The sequence below is a fragment of the Rattus norvegicus genome, chromosome 5, assembly GCF_036323735.1.
Source record: "Rattus norvegicus strain BN/NHsdMcwi chromosome 5, GRCr8, whole genome shotgun sequence".
Classification (NCBI taxonomy): domain Eukaryota; kingdom Metazoa; phylum Chordata; class Mammalia; order Rodentia; family Muridae; genus Rattus; species Rattus norvegicus.
In genome coordinates, this window is record NC_086023.1 from 119068861 (window position 1) to 119087500 (window position 18640).

General features: G+C 44.0%; 1 long non-coding RNA gene and 1 pseudogene across 5 annotated transcripts in view; both read left to right on the forward strand.

Annotated features, from left to right (window-relative positions):
• The first annotated feature begins 1075 nt into the window (after positions 1-1075).
• Positions 1076-2628, forward strand: LOC134479083 (cytochrome c oxidase assembly factor 3 homolog, mitochondrial-like; annotated as a pseudogene).
• Positions 2629-2914: 286 nt separating this feature from the next.
• LOC102556219 (uncharacterized) overlaps positions 2915-18640 on the forward strand; it is a 25088-nt gene continuing 9362 nt past the window's right edge. The window contains exons 1-3 of one of the 5 annotated variants that reach the window (XR_010066554.1): positions 2915-12252; positions 15590-15649; positions 18498-18640. The exon at positions 18498-18640 is cut by the window's right edge and continues 75 nt beyond it. This is a non-coding gene — a long non-coding RNA (uncharacterized LOC102556219). Of the gene's footprint in view, positions 12253-15589; positions 15650-15672; positions 16547-18497 lie in introns of those variants that run through there. The other 4 variants (XR_010066553.1, XR_005504909.2, XR_010066552.1 and 1 more) reach the window with 4 other exon arrangements.

Genomic DNA, 18640 nt, shown 5'->3' on the forward strand with positions numbered 1-18640 from the left:
TTTCTCCCGAGAGTTCGCTTTTAGCACTTAAAAAAAAATTGAGATCATCTGCAATTCCACATTACGCCAATCAGGAGCGTGTTCAGGATCGACTCTCTTGAATCCAGAAAGTAAGAGATAAGATGCATATCTGTTTCAAGGCCCATAAATCTTCAGAGGAACAAGGGGTCCTAGATAAAAGTGCGAAGGTCTTCAGATCCGGAAGGGGGGTTGTCCTTTCACATAACACTTCCGGTCCACAGTGTTGCAATCAGTGTAGCACTCGATCTCATTTTGCCCAACTGTGCCTCAAGCCATGAGCTGCTCTCTTGAGAGTGGATCCGCTGTGTAGTCTGTTATAGATCAGGTTTTAGAACTGAAACAAAGCTCTCATTCCCCTCCTCTTGCCATGGTTTAGATTGCTCTGAATAGCATTTGCTTTCTTAGCTTCATGACCGTACACAGCCTAATGTCCTTTAGTTCTTAATTACTGTCTAACACTACATTTTGTTGGAACACACAGTCTTGTTACCTAGTGATCTTTCATCTGTAAATGAGATGAACAAACAATGTTTGTTGCCACCTGTGTCTCATTAATTTAATTAGGAGCAGCCCTCACGGCCTTCATTACAGTGGAGGTTCTCCGGTGTGATTTTTAACTATTGAATAAGTTTTTTGACATTTATCTAAAATTTCAAAGGGGGAAAAAGATTACCAAACACATCTATGTGTGTTTTAAGTACTAAGGATATCTAACAGTGTAAAAAACGAGAAACAGACAACAGGAAGGGAAATCACTTTAAAGGAAGAATTATCTAAAAGCTATTTCTTACAATTTCTTCATCATATGCCACATTCTCATCTGTTCGTCTTCTCACGAAAGCCTCTCTTGAGCAATGTCTGCCTTTCTTCTCCATTTGCTTTTGTTAGGTAGAGGGGTATTGTCCTTTTGCACAGTGCTATCTGAAGTGTGGCTCCTGGGACCCTGGCCATCTTGGTCCTGAATCCCTATCCTGCAGCATAAGGAGGCAGACGTGAGCTGTCTGCAGAGAACGGACCGAGCAGGGGACCAGCATGTCGGTGAGTTCACCAGAACGTCTTTGGGGTTTAGAAGTAGAAGTTGCTCAGTCTATTTTCCTTCAAAACATTTGTTTTAAAATTTACAAGTATGTGAACAAATGAGATATCGTGACAGGTACTCCAGAGTCTAATCCCAGTGCAGGGTTTTATAGATTTTTGGAATGTGGACACTTTGACCAAAAGCCCCCTTTCCCTCACCGAAGGATGATAAATTCTCTCTATCTGCTTTTTCCCTTGGAAAACAAGAGGGAAAATCCATTTTGAGCACTGTAATATAGTATATATTGATACCTGCAAAACATTATGTGAGTCTACTTAGAGCCCAGCACTTTCAATTACACCGTTAGCCAGTTTTTAAAGGAGATTTTTAGAAGCTTTCGACTGTAGACTTTTGTCTTGTTGAATGAACTTCAGCCACACTAAATTTTAAGTAAATTTGTGATGACTGAGCAATATACATTGGCTGAGCTAGAATCCAATAACCCACAGGACAAATTAATTTTCAACAAAAAGGGCAGAAACCTCAAGTGCCATGAGTATATGGAGCCTCATTCTTTCTCTCTGGAGCCATTTTTGCAAATCACTACAGCTATTCATAATCTAAATCAGTCTCCTTTAGCAGCAGAAAGATCTTTTCTCATGACAAAACAGAGGATGGCATTCATTACCGCTAACTTGCGTAAGCTACCTTAAATTTATTGGTGCTTCTCCACTTACCTGGGTAAGAATCCCTTTGTCTCCGGCTATAGGGAAATTTCAGCTCCACCACTTAGAAATATCAATTGTCACTTTTATCAGAACTTTTGGCAGTTTACTTTATTTTAGAAGTAAAACTGGTGGTTAAGGTTTTTAGGACTTCCAATGGGCGTTCTTTCAATCATATTTAATGGGTGTCTAGGATAGTAATATGATTATGTTTCAGTTCTGTGCTGCACAAAAAAAAAAAAAAATCCCTATTTCCATCTGCATACTGCTGGGGAGGTACTGGGGAAACCAGCCTTTTCGAGGTAGATGTGGCATTACCTACCAGCCATGGGCAGACTATAAACCACCCAGGACTGGGCACTTGTTATATTCAAAGGTTGATTAAAAGGGGGAGGGGGCTATCAGATGGAACGTTGAAATGTTCCGGAAACTACCAAAGCCTTTCTTTCCATCAGTGGGACACAGTCTCATGTATGCCCACAGCCTCCTGATGGAGTCTTTCTTTTGTGGATCAGCATTCTTCCCAGGTTTTAAAAACCTGGCCTAGGGGCTTGGTGCGGAGCAGCAACATGGCGGCCCCTGGAGCTGGTGACCCTCTGGTTGCTAAGAATGGAAATGCTCCGTTCGCTCAGCGCATCGAGCGTCGCGGGAGAAATTGACCCCTGCGCAGGTGCAGTTTATGCGGCAGGTGCAACTTGCCCAGTGGCAGAACACACTGCCACAGCGGCAGACCTGGAACATCGTGACCGGCCTGGCATCGGAGCCCTGGTGTTAGCTATTTATGGTTACACCTTCTACTCAATGTCCCAGGAGGGTTTCCTTGATGAGCTGGAGGGTGAAGCCAAATCTGCCCTAGCGCTGTAGAGAGGGGGGGGGGGGGGAGAGGAGAGAGGAGAGAGAGAAGAGAGGAGAGAGGATAGATGAGGGAGGGAGGGAGAGGGAGAGAGGGGGAGGGAGAGAGGGAGAGAGGGAGAGGGAGGACAGCGCAAGCGCATCAGGACCCTAACTCTACGGACCATCTTCAAACTGCTGGAGACCCTGTACATGTTGACTGATGCCCGGTGGTTTCGCAGCGTCACTGGCATACTGACTTCGGACTGTGATTGAGCCCAAGAATCCAGAGACTCTGCATTTGGCCACTGTCGGGGGGGGGGGGCGGGGGGTGTTGCTCGCCTCACATGCAGTTTGTATAGTTACTCAGCCCTTTGTATTTCCTTGTTTGAGAGGTATGCGACCTTGCCTACCCCCAAACTTTGTGGTTTACCCCTTTGCCTCCCAAGGGCCCAACTGTTAAGGGGGAGGGTGTGGTCCAACTGCCGAGTCAGAACCTAAAGTGGGAAAGATAGGGTCAAGTTAAGAGTAAAAAAAAAAGGGGTTGGGGATTTAGCTCAGTGGTAGAGCGCTTGCCTAGCAAGCACAAGGCCCTGGGTTCAGTCCCCAGATCCAAAAAAAAAAAAAAAAAAAAAAGAGAAAAAAATAATAAAAAACTGGCCTTGAAAACGGTCTGAGGAATCATATTACATCATTAGGACTAAGCCTTTGTTTTTTAGGTCCCCCTCCCGCCCATCTATTTTGGCTAAAAAAGGAACAAGGAGAAACTGCGTATACAGACACACAGTGATAAGTTGGTTGGTCTGTGTCTAACAGGCAGATCCATGGCACAGTGGAGCAGTGGGGAGAACTAATCCCGCAGATGTTATTTGTGGTACAATGTGATGTGTGGGGGAGTGTGATGTGACACTACCCTGAGCCGGACAGAGTTGAGATGAGCCCCAGGTAGACAATAAGATCTTGCCTGGCACTGGTGGCATAGACCTTTGATCCCAGCACTCAGGAGGCAGAAGTCGGTAATGTCTGTGAATTCGAGGCCAACCTGGTGATCCACAGAGCTAGTTATAGCAAAGCCAGAGTTTCAGAGAAACCTGGCTTAAAAAAAAAAAAAGACAAACAAAAGACAAATATTTATTTTAGGACTTAAAACATAATTTCTTGATATTTGAAGGAACAGTAGTGTAAGATAGGCAAAAAAGTGTCATCTCCTAACACCCGTTCCCCTGTGGGCACATGGCACACTGTTGATGTCTGAACTCCCACTTTCATTTCCCGATCATCCTTGATCATAGGTATTGACGTTGAGGTGAGCTTGCTGTGGCCTGGAACAGAAGGAGAGCAGAGTAGGACCCACAAGTTGCAAAGAACTCTTTTTTTTTTTTTAACAGTTATTTTGGCTTTGGGAATTGTAGGATACTTGGGGTTTAAGAGAATTGAAAAAAAGTAAGCTAAAGATTTCTTTTCTTTCTTTTAATAACAGAGCTTCATAAGGAAGCCAAGGATACTCAGAACATAATCTCTACTGTAACTATTTAACCACAGGTTGCCAGCTTTGCTCAGAATGTTATAAGTCAGCAATCAAGATGTAGGACGAAAGTTAAAGCAAGTGCCCACATTCTATCAAACACTGGGCTCATAAATTCTCATCCCCTGTCGTAGCTCCACTGGAGCTGAGTTTGCCCACTAGATTCCACAGAGAGGCAGATCCAGGCATGGCTGCTTCAGAAGGCTTGTTCCGAGCGAGGCCCGGGAAGTAAAATCGCTAACACCCAGAAGCTTTGAGACTTGCTTTCTTTTTGAGACAAAGTCTCTTTGTGTAGCCTTGACTGGCCTGGAACTCACTTTGCAGACCAGGCTGGTCTTGAACTCATAGAGATTCACCTGCTTCTGCTTCTTGAGCGTTGGGACTGAAGGGAGCGCCATCATGCATAGCTCACCTGAAAGTTTCCAACATCTAGAATCAGCTGGTTGGCTATGTTACTAATGGTAATGTTCCCTGAAGGATAGAGTTGATTTCAACAGTTCTCAGTATCTTTCCCGGAAGTTAGTCACAGCTCTGTCTGGGTAGCGGGTTTCCATCTTGGCTGATATTTTGTTTAGGTTTGGTATTTATCTGATGCCCCCTTCCATTTTATAAAGAAAAGATCTGTACTCCCCCAAATCTAAGTATTTCTGAGCATGCTGTTTCCTTATGTGAGCACATTGAACTACACCACCCATCAACACTAAGGGAGGAAACAGTATCTTTTCCTTGGGTGTGAGAAATGGTCTCACTATAGACCAGGGTTGTCTGGAACTTTCTGTATAGCCTGTGATAGACACACAGACATGAACTCTCTTTCTTCAGCTTCCTAATGCTGGCATTAAAGTGCGAGCTATCGTACCCAGCTTAAAGTTACTGAATAGGTAAGAGGACTTAATACCTTAGTAATAGAACACAAATTTTTTTTTTCCTGTCAGGAGATAAATGGCCACATTGAATCTGCATGTTAGATATTTGTTCAGGACAAAACACTTAGCACATGTCCACAAGACAGAGCTGCATTCTAACTCTGGCTGGCTTTTGGTGAGGAATGTACTTGTATCCCGGTATGAATCAGTCCACACAACTAAGTCACTCACACATAGCATACACTGGGTAAGCATCTATAACATCATCTAAGAGCAGGATTCGAACGTGTGTCTTGTGGCTAGCTGTACAGAAGACTGTGCTGAGAACAGGGACTGATAGAGTTCTGGTGTAATAGGTTAGAAACATCCCAGGGTCTTCCCTGACAGCCAGCCAACTTCCTATAAAAGGTTTCTTCTGGTTTTTCTGATCCTCTCAGGCAAGGTGCACTTCTGAATTGCACGACCCTGCCAGGCAGGCCCTTGCTGTGTGGTCTATGCTGATACTCATCTTCTTGTACCTCTCTCTTCCATCTCTAGAAAATAGTCTGTATTGATCCTAGAGGCTTGTTGGGAATCCTAAGTGAGCCCCTGCTCTTAGCAGCATCAACCTGCTTCTCATATCTCTGTGTAGAATAATCAATTCTTAGGTGTTGTTGTTGTTGTTGTTGTTTTGCTTTTCACTTGGCCTACCTAGCCGGGTTGCCCTGCTTCATCCCTGCTTTGTCTACATTCCCTGGCTTGAGCTACCCCGATTCTTGGCTTTCTTCCTCAGGCGCACTTTCTCCTCCACGCTGTCAATGTGAGCTGCTCTGGATTTCGTGCTTAGGTTTTTCTTTCCTCATTGTGTTATCCTCTGTGGTGATTTCATCCAGGCTTGCAGTGGTGAAAACCTTCTTTCCAGTAGCCACTCACAAGCTAAGAACACCAGCTTGGATGCTCCCCAACACTGCCAGCTAGCGGCAGCCGCTACCCAATTGCATATCAGGTAGCATCTGGAACTCAGGAATATCGAGGACTTCTGACAATGGATAACTGCCCTTCAGAAGAATTGAAATGCTATAACAGAGCCACGTAGAGAGCCACAGAGGGAGGAACAATGAACTCTGGAAGATGGTGTGGGCTGTGGAAGAGTTGCTTTATTTCAAAGCAAACTGAAAAATAAGGGAAAAAAGAAAGAAAAAATTATACCCAGACAAAACTATTATCTGAAAATATACAAATAGGATTCCCCCTTCAACACCCTACTTTGCTAGGGTGGAGACTGGAGAAGGGGCAAGGGCGTTCCAGACAATGAGAAGAGAATTTAAAAAGATATAGCTGGGAGTAGTGGTGTACACTTTTAGTCCCAGCACTCAGGAGGGAGGGAAGGAGGGAGGGAGGGAGAGAGAGAGAGAGAGAGAGAGAGAGAGAGAGAGAGAGCCCACAGCATACCATGTACAGAAAACTACTCATAATTTGGCATTGTAGAAGCACAATGTGTGTGTGTGTGTGTGTGTGTGTGTGTGTGTGTGTGTGTGTGTGTGGGGTGGATATGTGAGAAGGCTCTTGGATTCTAGGACTTTCCATGCATCGAGAGCTGGTAGTTTGAACATGGTCAGTCAGGGAGCTATTAAACAAGGAGTGTGGCTCTGCAATGTCTGGGCCTGCCCTATACACAGTAACCCAGAGTGGACAGGTCTGTTAGGAAAACGTGAGAAGAGTCTGTGCGTGAGACGAAGGTACCCTGAATTAAGGCAAGGGATGCAGAGATGAAAATGAAGAGAGGGCTTCTGGGACATTCTTGAGACTTAGGCAAAACTAATCTGATTGATGATACCTGGGAGCATGAGGAAGACAAACTTTGTAAAAAATTCATAAAATTCATTTCCTGTTCTTAAGTCTAAATAATTTGATGTTTCATCATTTGCTGGGATGGGACTTTCATTCTCCAGTTCACAGGCCAGTGAGGCCAGGGCTCTTTCTCCAGAACTGAATGGTTTATCAGGACAGAGCCCAGCTTAAGAGAATCTTGGAAGTCATTTTCCCCAAGCTCCCACCAACATTAGAATCATCTCTGGAGGTTTTTGAATGGAAGATCAGCCCCAGCTGAAATCTACCTTCAGTCATAGAGAACTCGACACCTGGTCTGCCCTTACCCAGGAGGTGGTAAGTTCTTTACACACCGCCTTCTGTCTTACAAAAGCATGAGAGTCTGACTCAGGAACTAAAGTTGACATTTGTGACTCCCAGGTTACCACAGCTGAGTTCTCCCTTTTGGGAAATGGTTTCTGGATTCCTCACCAGCTTGGTCAAACTCCTCCAACATGTTTGAAATACAATGTCAGACAGTGATGGCCCCCACCTTTAATCCCAGCACTTGGGAGGCAAAAGCTATCAGATCTCTGTTAGTTCGAGGACAGCCTGGTCTACAGATCATGTTCCAGAATAGCCAGCAGTACACAGAGAAACCCTGCCTCAAAATAGAAAACAAAAAAATACAAGTGTCTTTCTTAAGATCCTTCCTGTGGTCCATCATAATACTGTGTATGAGGTCTGGCCAGAGTAGCCGTGGTTTTCATGGGCATTTTCAACAGTGTATCCCAGAGTGCTTTGTTTCTCAGCAGTTAGATGATACAGAGTCTCTGGCCACCAAACCCGAGACATCTTTTTTTTTTTTTTTTTAATCCTTTAGTTCTGTTCTGTTCAATTGACTGTTAGAATCTTTGAAAACATTTTTATATATGGTACTTTTAGTTCATGAACATCAGTTAAGGAAGTTTACCAAGACTCAACATGTGATTGTGTCAACTCTATTGTGTCAAGCTCTGATGTATCTGTTTGTTCTCCCTTCTTGCTAACCTTTTCCTGCTGGTAGAGTGGGCCAACTGATGCTCTCTGCTGCAGCTGCTGACGTGGACCCACAGGCCATGGCCCTTAGCCTCAGCTCTTGCGGTCAGGATCCTGCTATGTCACTCTTGGCCGAGTTGGATATATTTTAGATTTGTCACTTCAGTCTCACTGTTTGCTTTTCATGCCAATCATTTGATTTCCTTTGCACCAGCAGGTGCTGTATTCAGATGAGGAAACCTCTGTTCCCCTAAATTCATATCCTACAGTGGCAGGGGCACAGACAGACAGAGACAGAGAATGTGTAAGCTTCTACTTATTATAGACCCTATTGATTTCATAATGGCTCGAGCCCTTGTCAAAAGACAATGTGAGCTATATAAAATTGTTGCAAGCCCTGTTGGGAGGTGGACACATGGTAATCAACACCTCTAACAGTATTCCTGTCTTAAACTGGTGGCCTTTCATTACTTAAGATGACTTCCCTCTTGGCCACGGTTTATCATTTTATGGCATTCAGTGTTGAAGAACAAACCTTATTCCCTCCTTGCCCAGGAGTCATTACCTTAGAAGTATCCAGCCACTGCGACTTCCCTTTGCACTATTGCTTCTTCACACAGGATTTTCCCTGAGGACTCTGATGCTCACAGATTCAGAGGTGGGTTCAAGGCATCACAGGGCCAGAACTGCCCAATTTCATGGCAGGATGAGGCCTGAGGGGTCACTTGGCACAATCCTCCATTTTGCCAAGGAAGATGTGAGACCTGAGACTGCCAGGGTGCACATTTCCTCATCACACGAGGAGCTGCTTGGAAGTCACCATTCCACAGAGCAGCCAGGCAGCATTCAGAAAACCGGTCCCACCTCTCCCAAGATCAGGGAAACCACTGGCCTTTCTGTAAAGTGGATTTTTTTTTTTTTTTGGTTCTTTTTTTTTTTTTTTTCGGAGCTGGGGACCGAACCCAGGGCCTTGCGCTTCCTAGGTAAGCGCTCTATCACTGAGCTAAATCCCCAACCCCTAAAGTGGATTATTTTTAACCACGCTTCCTTGGCTTCCTCTGACTCACAGGCCCCTCCAAGACCCCTCTGTTTCCTTTAAGGAGCAGGATTTCCCAAGCAAACACAACCATGTTGTTTGTCTCTCAACAGCTCTGCTGTGCAGGGACTGAGGGCTGCACTCGTGATGAGCCCAGGGACTCCTGTGCCAAGCCTCTGATATATAGTGCGGGGACTGCAGGGCATCCGAGTTGTAACAAGAACAAGATGAGCTTGTGGCCTCAGGCTCCTAACCTGCTCCTCAACCCACACTTCAAAGAAAGTTATTACACAAGAGTTAGACTAAATCAAACCAAACTGCAATGTTTGCGCACTGTGGTCCATTTTCAGATCTCCGTGTATCTCACCCCGAGTCCCTCGGAAACCCAGGCAGGAACAAAACAAAACGACCCAATGATAATTTAGTTGTAAGTCTTTAAAAAATGAGCCTGACTGATTTATTTTGAAATTTCGGTTAAGCACAATGTCAAGAAAATCTCTGTGGCTATTTGTCATTTTTGTCCTCTTAGCATAAGTCCAAGCAGCAGAATAAAATTAGAAACTGGCTGCTCATAGGCTCCTGAGTTCCCGTTGTAGGCTTGATTCCACTACTAGATGATCAGAGATGTTTTGGTGATAATCTTCTGTCAGAGCACTCGTCATAACAAGGAAGACCTCTATTATGCCATCGGCTCATTTTATTAGCCTTGTTATCCAGCTACTGGGAAGGAGCACAATAGATCACCTAAAAGATATATATTTCACTTTGACTAGAACTACTACTCTCTTCTTTTAGCTTACCCACAACCTGAGAAGCATGAGAACTCAGATTTTTCCTTTTGTAGCTTTGAATAGGGGAAGGTTTGGGTTTTTGAATTGCAAAAGAAATAAGGCTTATATTCATTGCTATCTACTCTTACGTTTTAAAATTCTTTTATATTTATGTGTGTGCACACGCTTATGTGTGTGAATGCGAATGGTACAGCACATTGTTTCCTTCTATCATGTGAGCCCTGAGGATAGAACCCAGGTCACCAGGCTTGGTGACAACCATAGTTATCCACGGAGCCACCTCTTTGGCCCCTATTAAATATACTAAGTATACACGACTTTGTGTGGTAGACGTGGCAACTTCTCATACTCTAATATTACCGTTAAAACCTGTCCCCCAGGCCATTCCACAATATCTCTTGTGTTTCAGAAAACTCTCGTAGTTTTGACTATGAGTCATTATGGTCTCATGATCATCTAGGGTCAGTTCTGGGAGAGACCATGGAGTTGTGTGAAGAAGGATGCTGGGACTCCGAGGATAAGTGGTTTTTATCTCACATCTTTTGGTGGAACTGCTGCCTCTGCTTATCAATAGACCATTCCTGTGGCCTCTGCAGCCTCAGCAAGAGATGCTCAGAGCTCCACAGCTGTCACACTGAGGGAGGCCGCAGTCTATGCCAGGGGTTAAGGGGAAGTATCTTGAAACTGTGTCTATATACACGTTTAGGTGTATGTTGGTGTCTGGATCTGTAGAGAGGAAAGGAAAGGGCAAGTGAGTCAGATTGTATGGAGAAGTAAGGGAGGATTTGAACCTAAATGTGCTCAGTAGAGCGTCTGTCATTTATTAGTAGCTTATGGTGTTCTTGTCTCATGTCCTCTTCAGAGCGAGCTAAGGGTGTGAAGCATGCGGTGCTCCATGTCATGGGTGCAAACATTCAGAGACCCAAGTGCCTTGTATGGAGGTAAGAAATTAAAGCCCACTTGATCATGATGGATGATCGTTTTGATGTGTTCTTGGATTCGGTTTGCAAGAATTTTATTGAGTATTTTTGTGTAAGGGAAATCAGTCTGAAGTTTTCTTTCTTTGTTGTGTCTTTGTGTGGTTTAGGTATAAGAGTAATTGTGGCTTCATAGAAGGAATTCGGTAGTGATCCATCTGTTTCAATTTTGTGGAATAGTTTGGATAATATTGGTATGAGGTCTTCTATGAAGGTCTGAAAGAATTCTGCACTGAACCCATCTGATCCTGGTTTTTTTTCTTTTCTTTTTTTTTTTTTTTTTTTTTTTTTGGTTGGGAGACTTTTAATGACTGCTTCTATTTCTTTAGTAGTTATGGGACTGTTTAGATTGTTTATCTGATCCTGATTTAACTTTGGTACCTGGTATCTGTCTAGAAAATTGTTCTTTTCCTCCAGATTTTCCAGTTTTGTTGAGCACAGGCTTTTGAAGTAGGATCTGGTGATGTTTTGAATTTCCTCAGTTTCTGTTGTTATGTTTCCCCCAGAGCTCCCAGGGACTAAACCGCCATCCCAAGAGAACACAGTGATGGACTTATGGCTCCAGCTGCATAGGGAGCAGAGGACGGCCTTGTTGGGCATCAATAGGAGGAGAGGCCCTTGGTCCTGTCAAGGCTCAATGCCCCAGTGTAGGGGAATGTCAGGGTGGAGAGGTGGGAGGGAGTGGGTGAGTGGTGGAACAGGGGGAGGGGAAATGGGATAGTGGGTTTCTAGAGGGGAAATCAGGAAAGGGGATAACATTTGAAATGTAAATAAAAAATTCAATAAAAGAAATTAAAACTCATGTCACTTGGGCTCAAAACTGTTGCTCTCCTTTGCTACCCCGTAGCTGTAGCACAGATAGTGTGTTAGAGGAGCGAGCAGAACACGTAACGCCTGGAGATCAGAGGGACAGGCCTTGTGCAGTAATAGTAAGGCCAGTGTACTGGCAGGCATTTGGAGGGACTGTCATACACGAGTCATGGTGCCAGAGTCTACTTAATGTAATACTGAAACGATCCTATGACTGGGGACCATTTTTGCAGTGAGTTTGCTGGGGAGAACCTGAAGATCTAAGCGATCTGTGTAGCCCCCACAGACAATGGGGACGCTGAATTGGGATGAGCTGAAAATCAGATTTTGTCTGTTTGACCACAGAGACTGCACTCAAGTCAGACTAGAACATCAGAGTACAAATAAGCCAAAAGGACTTTATCTCCAAGAACTGCAGTCTGAAGAGGACAGATACACAGACAATAACTAAAATGTGTTTGTAGCCAAGTCCAGGGAAGGTGGTACCAGGGAGAGTGAACGCCTAACTCAGACTGGGAACAGAATGCCAGTGACATCTGGAGACAGTGTCCCAAGGAAAATAGTATTTCAGTTAAAGGTTAATCAACCTTTCTTTTTCCAGAACTGGGAATGAAGCCGCCGAGTCTGAATTTGCACAGGCCAGGCAAGTGCTTGGCGGCTCAGCTACCTCCCCAGACCCTGTGTTTTGTTTTTGTTGTGTTTGTTTGTTTGCATTTGAGACAGGTTCTCACTGGCAGTCCAATACCACCTTGGATTTAACATGTATCCCTGGCTGGCTGGGAGTTCGAGATCCAGAGCCCCAGCCCCCTGAGCACTGGAATCGCAGGTACGTTCCTCCACTGCCGTCACCGGAATGATTGATTTTGACTGAGGTTTTCTTGTGTATGTAAGTGGACATGCTGAAGCCGATGATGGTTCAAAATGGCGAATTCGGTGGCCGTTTATTGCATTTTCTTTTTTACCCACACCTGGGTATTCTCACACTACTTACGCAGACATTGCCCAACTGCTTTTTTGATCTTAAAAAGTCAACACGCAGGCCAGGGAGATGTTTCAGCAGGCAAAGGCTCTCGACACCGAGACTTATGAGTTGATCCCTAAACCCACATGGTAGAAAGAGAGAACTGACTCCACAAAGTTATCCCCTGACCTACATACATGCCCCCCCACTGAATAAATAAATGTAAAAAAGAACCCAAAGGAACCCTTTTTAAAGAGTCAACAAAGAGTGATGTGTAGGCAGCACTCCCTGCTTGCATGCGTTTGCTGACTGTGTGGGAGGAGAAGACTCTGACCCTTTCTAGACCGCAGCAACAAGCTCTGTTGATGAAGCCAAGGGCCAAGGTTATTTCTCATCATGTCACTTGTCCCCAGGGATATTCCCAAGCACTTCCCATACTCAGTAGTTTTCAATTTCTACAAAACCCACTTTTAACATAACATTATTTATTATACAATATAATTAATAATATAATTTATTATAATATAATGTATCATGTAATTAGATTTTATTCAGTTGAAAGTGTGTAGTTGATTTATTTTGATAAATGTATCCAGTTGTGTAATCACCATTACAGACAAGATACAGACTACTGTCAAAGCCTGAAGAAGTCCCTGTGCCCTTTTGGCAGTTACTGGAACCAGGCATGGTAGTGGGTGCCATGGTGGGCAGCAAGTGGTGAGTTAGAGGCTGGGCAGAGCAAGGACCTAACACCCGTGGAGCCTTATCTAAGGACGGCTTCACTGATTTATTCAGACCTCCTATCAACTCTGTGGAGTCTTCTATTCTGTAGAAGTGGAAATTACAGCCAGGGGAATTCAAAAGCTAGCCCCGTGCTAGACTCCATCCAACCCATGTTTCCCACAGCATTGCTCTCTACGGCTACTATGGAGAGAAAAGATATAAAGAAACAGAAGGCAAGCATGCAACACTGGGTGCTGTGTGAATCTAGTTATTCGAAGTACTAAAAAAGTAAAGCCACTGATCAAAGGCCAATAGATCCCTACCATGAGTAGGGAAGGGGTCCACTATACGAGCTGCCCCCCACCCCGAGTCCTGGGATATTGACTAGAATGGTAATTGCTCAGCTGTATGCATTTACCAAAATTTATAAAACTGTATACCTAACATTAAGTATTAGATGCAAATTATAATTCAGTAATGTCATTTGAAAAATGTTATAAGAAAGCAATGTGGAACGACATGGGAAATATCCTGTTCTAAACTCAAAACAGAAATGGTGAGGTGGCTTGCTGGGCCAAAGAGCTTGCCTAGCAAATCTGATGACCTGAGCTTGATCACCAGAACGCACGTGAAAGGCAAGAGCTACCTCATCAAGGTTGTGCCTTGGCTTCTGCATGTGTGAGTACACACACACACACACACACACACACACACACACACACACACCATACACACATTCACACACACACACATCACACACTACACACACACAATATATATATACACACACACTACACACAATATATATATATATACACACACACTACACACACAATATACACACACTACACACACACCACACACAGACACACACACTATATATATATATATACACACACACACACTACACACACACAATATATATATACACACACTACACACAATATATATATACACACACACTACACACATAATATACACACACACACTACACACAATATATATACACACACACACTACACACACTACACAATATATATATACACACACATACTATATATACACACACACTACACACAATATATATATACACACACACACTACACACAATATATATATATACACACATACACCCACACACCACATACACACACACACACACACACACACACACACACACACACACACAAATGATAAACACTTAAAAGCCACAACATCATCATCACATTCAGAAATATAGCTACTGTAGCCAGGAATACAGTGCAGGAATATTTTTATGTAACTTAGTGCTGAGAAAATTTTAAATCTGGCAAAAGATGCATTAGGTGTCCACTGTGACTTGGAAATTAAACCAGTAAACTCAATTTTCTTGCGGTAAATGAACAATTCAATATACACGCTTCTAAATCTATTGCAAATGACTGCTGACCGAGGATCTGATTAAGCATGGTCCGGAAAGAGCTTGCAACTAGGAGTGTTTACTAACATTTCAATTTCTATGGCTCATTTATTAGACTCGGAATAAAAAGGTGAGAGGGCTGTTTGGGATTGTCTTTAACCTTGATGATATTTCCACTGAAGCAGCATAATGGCTCTTAATTGCTTAAGTGAAGAGAGTGTGTTGACGTGTCCTTCTTTGGGCTAAGAGCTTCGAGCCTAGACTATTATGCTAATTCAAGCATTATATACACCTAAGTATTTATGAGGCTGACACCAGTGATGTTGCAGGTAAAGGGCTGTGAAATGGTCTGTAAACAGAGAGAATTGATTTGAGGCCCAAAAGCAGTGCTGGTAAAAGTCACAGCCATTCAATAGCCAACCCTACAATTTCTATCCAGATTGTCAACCCAGGTCAGACGGTGTCAGCAAGGCTGTCCTTAGAGATCAGATGGGTGGCTTGATAACATGCAAACCAACCACACAGGAACTCCCACAGTGGCGGTCTAGTCCTATCTGGTGTGGCTGTGTGTGTGTGCCTACTTGTAAATGAACTTTCATCATGGAAGCTTCACGGTGCTGAAGTCAGTGAGTGCTAACGTGTCGGTACCTGTCGAAAGGATGACTTTTATCTGGTCAAGTTAGACAGAGGTGTGACTTATCCAGGGACTGTGCGGCATCAAGAGGCATAGGGTAGCAGACCTCAGAAACCTTCCATGGAATGAAGGAAGGGTGGCCAACACTGATGGCGGTGCCTGATGGTCTGCATCAGCTTCGTTTGCCTGTCACGTCTCTTCCCCCATCAGAACTGTACGAGCCAGGCTCGGGATAAGTGTGTGAAGGGCAAGGTCATTGTTTTTATTTAGGTTGTCACAGGCTTTGCTAATGCAGCTTTCAAAGACTGTGTCAGGGTTGGCCTAGCTCTGTCTTGGCTTTAAAGCAGAATTAACTGACTTTGGATGATGGGAGGGGACATTCCTTCTCATCCTAGTTTGCAGGCTGAAGGAAGAAAGGTCATGGCTCTCTTTTCCCATTGGAACAGAACAAAACGGGAATGTACGTTCAGTAGAGCAAGCTGCTGGAGGCCAGAGAGCACCTTGGGGTAAGTGTGCCACCCGCTATGCTCCATTCTCTTCACTCCTGAGTGTCAGCCTTCCGGGATTATTGTGGGAAATGCTCAGAAAAGTGCCCAGCACCTAAGCATGCACTGGATGGTCAATATGACGGACATGTATTTGACCTCATACATTTTTTAAGCAATCGTGTCTGAAGTCCAAGGTTTTTCTTCCTTATGGCTCATGGAGGTTACTCTGATTCTAGGAAATCTGTTCAATATGTTTGGCATTTGAAAAATAAAATGATGGAACAACAGAGTGGCGTATGCTTGTAATCTCGGCCCTCAGGAGGGAGGGGCAGGGAAAATCAACATCGAGGCCAACTTGTGCCACACAGCAAGAACCTGTCTAAGACAAACAACAAGCAAAAGCAAGCACGATCGGCTCCTTCCTCTCTGCCGGCGGGCTCGGCTGTACCTAGGAGCGTCCATCGTTCTCCTCGGGTTCCGAGGCTTGGGCGGAGTAAGCTTGTCTGCTCCCTGAAGAACAGCGGCAGCAGCACGTGGACATTCACCCGACTTAGCTACACTCTGTGGACGCTCAGGACAACTCGCGGGAATCCGTTCTGGCCTCCGGCCATGTCGGTTTCAGGGAATGAATGCAGCTCATCGGGGTTGGTCTGAGCACCTTCTCCCGCTTGCTGTGCCATCTGGCTGGCCTAAGGGCTGGTGAAAGTCTTCAACCTCTCTGTGCGTGGGAATCTGGATGCTCTTCCTTTTGTTCAAGTAGTCCCCGCGTTGCCGTTCCCATCCAGGCTGTTAGAGACGAGCTCTTGTACTGCTTAGCGGTTATCATTTAAACGTCTTTCTCTCAGTAGACACTTGGTCTGAATAATGACACTTATAGTGACACAGTATGGAGCCAGGACAACATTTGACCATCAGGTGTTTCTTTTCTTTTCTTTTTTTTTTTTTTTTTTTTGCTGCCCGTTTAACAGTTTCCCTCCATTACGAACATTCTTAAAAAGGTTTTGCTTTAATTTTAATCAGTGCAAGGGGTCGATGGTATTGCACTGTCTAAAAGTTTAGCATATGTGACCATATTAAGTATGGTGTAACCTATAGTTACCAAAAGTTCTGTTTCGATATCCTGATACGCTATAAATGTTTACTTTAGGAATGCTTAACTAATCGTGTACACGTGGCCTGCCTTGGTTGTAAGCAAAGAGGTTTCCCAATTTCTTCAACTACCAGTTTGAAGTCAAGGTTTCTTTGAGTCTTAGAATGTACAGAGGTTTGTGCCAGAGATCTTCTTCTTCTTAGCCCTGTGTGGGTAGAAAAGGCAGTTGTAGGACCCAGACCAACTTTAGGATTATTTTGTTTCAAACTTTCCAGGGGCAAGGCTGTTTTAACTAATTCTGAGCAATAGTACCAAGACTATTCATAAAAGTATCTAAGGGGGTTCACATCCTCTGAATGAAACATTCAGACCCCACAGGAAGGCCTCCATCAGAATGGTCCCAAAGAATAGCTTTAGAGATCACAACCTCTTGAACATTTCGAGTCAAAAAAGTAAACAAACAGCTTAAAGTGGTTCAGGGTCCACAAGGGTCACAGAGGCATGCCTTTATAATCCTTCAGGGGTGACAAGTAGATTTCAGTATATGCATCAATTCTGCTAAGTTCCTGGGAGTTGCTGGGAGCAAGGCACCCTAGGACACTGGAGGCCTTGTGTGGGATCAGCAGGGAAACTGCTGTGATCCATTAGCAATGCCTGACCTGGTGAAGTAGTGAAATACAGGGGCATTTCACTAGGGAGCATCATCCCAAGTCAGGATGCTGCATTTTTCTCAGTTGGAATAACTTTAAAGTTTAGCAAAGTTGGGCCAGTCCAGATCATTACATCCTGGGGGCTGTTTACAGTCCTGTGTCTCTGTCTCTGTTTCTCTTCCTCTGCTTCTCTCTGTCCCTGTCTCTCTCTCTCCTCTCCCTCCCTCTCTGCCCCTTCGACCTACCTTCTTTCCACTCCCCTCTCTAGAAAAATAGAGAAGAGAGACTCCTGCAAACTATAAATGCTTACCTCCTTGAACAGACATACTGAATGCTTGTTATGCACTAAGCTCTTGCCGGGTGTGTGAAGGATGGACATAGGCCATTTGCTGAGAGCAACTTTGTTAAATAAGTTAAAATATAAAACTTCACTAAAATCCTTAGTGATGTTTTCTGCTCAGTACATATGCTTTTCCTTGTATACCGATTTGGCTAATGGGTCAGGCTCAGAGCATTTCTTCACACCCTTCCCAAGAGGGAATGTAGAAAATACTCAACTTGGAAGTTAGAGACCCAGACACTGGTCCTGGGTACATTACCAGCAAGTTCAAGCACTAGGTTCTGTGCCTCCCTCTCCCACCCCTGAAGGCAATGCTGGTCCCTACTTCCCCTGACTATAATGGGCCCGGTCATATGGTACTTAGAATAAAAAAATAATGCAGGCCATTGCTTTGTATAGCATTTCAAGTCCTGTTTAAAATTAAATAAAGGAGAAATAGGAACTGAGACATATTATATTTTCAAATATTAAAATATTGAGGTTTGTGGGAGAAAGACAAGAATTTGGCCCATCTGGACATATGAAGAATGAAACAGGTCTGAGTTCTGATGTGGCCTCTGGCACCTAGAAATTCTGTGGAAAGATGGTGCAGTCAATCACTGTAAACACTGGTTTCCATATCTCCTCATTGCGGGTGATAATAGTGTCACCTCAAAGGGCTGCATGTTGGGGTATATGACACATGACAAGCTTGTTACATTGGCTTGGAATGTAATTTTAATATACTAGCTACTGTGATAGTACTTGATGCTATTTTTAAAAAAATATTTATTTACTTTTTTATAGGTGTGAGTGTTTGCCTACATGTATGTGCATGTGCTATGTGCATGCATGATGTCTACAGAGGCCAGAAGAGGGCACTCAATTTCCTGGAACTGGAGTTGTCGGTTGTGAGCTGCCATGGGGTACTAAGAACTGATCCCCCTCTG